Below are 3,776 nucleotides of genomic sequence, written 5' to 3' on the forward strand. Positions count from 1 at the left end.
TAGGGAAAAAGCACCAGGAATACAGAAGTTGTAAAAAGGTATAACAGGGGTATAAAAGAAAAGGCAAAAATCTTCATGGCATCAAGTTGACTGTATCAAATCTCAGAGGAAAAGTGAGCAATGCTGCGTTTGCAGTCAGGTCATTATCTCCAGAATCAGGAAGGTCACGCTGCAAAAATAGAATTCCTGTTTGTGCGAGCAGCAGCGTCCTGAGGACACACGGGAAAAGCATCGGGCATGGGCTGCTCTGCTATTGCCACCACCATGATAGCGCCTGGCACTGTCCTGGCACTGATGTGGCACTGTCCTCCCTGCCCTTACAGAACACCGCCCTGGGAATGAAAATTTACCCCCCTGCCGTCCCCTTGGTTTGTCTCTTTGTGCACTGAGTGCTGCTGAGTTCTGTGGAAAGTCTCCCACACTGGTTATTTTGATGGGATTGCAAGATGTGGGACAGCCCATGAGGGCGCTGCTATCTCAATATCCCTTCAAGGACAGGGAGGACAGTGGCCAGTGACATTGGGTGCTGCTTGTGGTGGCAAAAGCGCCCTGCAAAAGGCAAGTAGAGGATCCTTCCCCCAGCAGCGGGGAAAGCAGCCAGGCACCATCCCCCCACATGTCCCTGTGGATTACAAACTTTTCAGTTTGTTTTCAGTTGCAGCTTTAGGACATTTTTGTGTACCTGGCCCAGGGCTGGGACTTGGAGCATTGGCCATGCAGGGTCTCATGGGCTGGGGTCCCTCCTCCCTGGGAATTACAGCCCTGCTCCCTCTCGCTCTGTCCAGCCCCAGCTGGATCCTTTCTCAGGAAAAGCTCATGAAGGAAGCGCTGGAGTTTTTAATAAAGAAGCTTATGTGTTTTGTAGAACTGCATTTGTTGTATTTGTAACTGCCTTATATCTTTTTTGATCTTCCTGTGTAAGGACTTTGCACACCCTCACTCCCAGCCACAGGGGGTGGCAGCAGGACCCTCATTCAAGCATTTATTACTTTGTCCCACTGAGAATGGTGATAAACTCTCAATTTCTGCCTCTTTTATGCTGTGTAAAAAAGCACACACTGAGCATTCAGAGTCTTAGTGTCTATTTTGTTAAATCTTTAGGTCAATTTTGTGTTTTATGCTGTTTATGAGTATTCTCACAATACAAAGAGAAGCCTTGGAACTAAAACAACCCATTTATGGAGAGAGATGGACACATACGGTTTCATACCAACTTTATTTCTTTTTTTTTCCTTTATTTTTTTTCATAATCACTTCTTTTGCACAACAACAACCTCAAGTTGACAATGAAATGCACGTGGCAGACCGAAGGGAACCAGACAAGGCTCTGTTAGGGATGGAAAGTCTTTCCATGACTCTGTGCCAGCTCCCCACCCGGCACAGGGGACGGTGACCCCGGCTGTGGCAGGAGGAGCACATCCTGCCCAGAGGACAGCCAGGGTGCTGAGCCCCGGGGTGACAGCTCAGCCCTGTGCCCACACAGTCATCTTCCAACCCTCTCCTGCAGCCATGGGCCAGGGTGTTCCTCCCGGGGCACACAGCTGCATATCCCAACTCTGTACTTTGGTACTTTCCATTTCAGAGCACTTTAGAGACGTGGAGGCATCGGCTCTCCCGCGGTCCCCGTGGGGAGGGAGCGTCTGTGTCCCCTTGTCAAAGGGTGTGGGAAACTGAGGCAGAGGAGATGCCAGAGCAAGGATGCCCAGCTGTCCCCTGCGTCCCTGCAGCCCGGGGACCAGGGAGCACCCACACGTAGGCGTGGGCCAGTGCGCCTCTGCTGCTTTACTTGAAGACAACTGACTACAAAGGTGGAGTTTATTGGTCTTACTATGTCATCTTGTCCCTAGCATGGGGAGTAAGAAATCTCTAGCACCGTAAACAGCCATTCCCTGACTCATTTCAAGTGGTATCAGAGTGTATGTGCATATATCATTTCCACGGATGCGTTTCTGTGCGCGTGTGCACAGCCGGGTGGAACCCCATGAGACAGGATTGCAGAGCCAGGGCCAGAGAGTCACGCTGGGCTAAGCTAAAGCAAGCAAGCTGAAGTTTACATTTGAAAGGGAGCAGCAATACTGACCTACCCCCGAGGTAGGATGCATGCAATCGTCAACTCCCACTGGCCCTGGAAGGTCAACTCAAAAACAACCCCACAACTGGGTTAGAGCAAGATTTTTTAATGACTCCAAAATAATAAGACAAGGCTCAGTCCAGAAGCAGTCAGAGGGGCCAGCATCCTTGGAAGTGCCTATTTACAGACAGAGCTGAGCTCTGCTGTACAGGATAATGCAGGCACAGAGCTGTAATTTGGGCTGTGAGGCCGGTTGTCCCAGCTTCCCACAGCTTCACCCATCGCCCGGCTGTTGGTGCCAGCTGGGAGCTCATTTAGCTTCAGCTCCTCAGTCTTGCCCGAATCTGAGGCTCTTCTCCAGAAGGGCTCTTGGAAGGCCTGTGCATGCACATAATGATGTCACCCTCCTGACTTTCCTCCCTCACACCACTGCCACACTCGAGGTCCAGGCAGGGACACCGTGGGTGCCCTGAGGATGCTCCCCCTACAAGGCACATTCCCATGTCCTTATGCTGCTGCAAAAATGGGGCTGAAAACTGTCAGTTCAGAACTCAATTCATAAACGCCTTCAGGAATCAGTGGAGACCTCAAGCCCCACCACAAGGAAGGTGACCCCAAGAACTGTGGGGTTTTGCATGCCGTGTCCACAACCACAGTACGTAGGAATGCTCCAGGAATGACACAGGCTGGGGCAGTAAGGATGTTAATGAGGATACTTAATTAGTCTCAATTGAGGCATGAAGTATGCAGCTGCACACAGCCAATAGCATGAAGGGATATGGAAAGGCATGGAATAACCATGATCCTGGCTCGTGCCACATGCTGCAGGTTGGGCACAGTGCTGCATGAGCTCCTGGCCACGATGGGTTTGGAGCAGTGGGTGGACACTCCTCATCCAGCCAACACCACGCAGCCAAAGCAGTCACACATTTCCCTGATAGTGCCCCGTGGCACTGGACAAGCTCCTGAACATCCCTACTCCATCCATCTGCACCAGGCAAACATGGCTCTGCGACACGTAAAGCCTCCGGCCCCACAGGTGAGGCAGTTTCCTTGGCACAACGTGTCTCTGCAGCAGCTACCTGACATTACCAATGTGCACGTCCCTGCTCCTCTGGTGCAGGAGCTTATCCTGCAGTAACATATTTTCCAGCCATATCCACTGTCCCTCACTGCACCAACCTGAGGGAGAGGAGAAAAATTCGTTTCCCAGTGCTCACACCTGCACAAGGACCATCTGCCAGGCCATTCAGCACTTGCCATGGGAATTTTTGCCAGGAAAAGCTATTGCAAGAATAAGTCCCAACTTGAGACCCATCTGGGCTCCAGGGAGGGGGAGGAGAGGGGCGTGGGGCAGCACAAGGGACTGAGAGGGAAGATCCAGGCAGGAATTGAGCCTGGAGACTCAGGAGCTGTTTGGGAGGACGGCTCTGACCGGCACAACCTGTTACTGACCATCTCTCTTCCAGCACATGCTAAACCTGACAGATCCTGCAGCTTCAGCAGGGTTGCAGGGAACCACCTGGAACCTCCACACGGGGAGGTTTGGATCAACACTAATTATATGTGCTAGAATTGAAGCATCACCTCTACTCTTCCTCTCAGCCCTTCCTTCTCCTCCCAGCATGAGGAGCAGCCGTCCCCGCTCTCACCGCCCTGCCTGCAGGACTCGGCTGCCTCCCGCTCCCGATTCCATAGATATCCT

The sequence above is a fragment of the Corvus brachyrhynchos genome, unplaced genomic scaffold, assembly GCF_000691975.1.
Source record: "Corvus brachyrhynchos isolate BGI_N302 unplaced genomic scaffold, ASM69197v1 scaffold10, whole genome shotgun sequence".
Lineage (NCBI taxonomy): Eukaryota > Metazoa > Chordata > Aves > Passeriformes > Corvidae > Corvus > Corvus brachyrhynchos.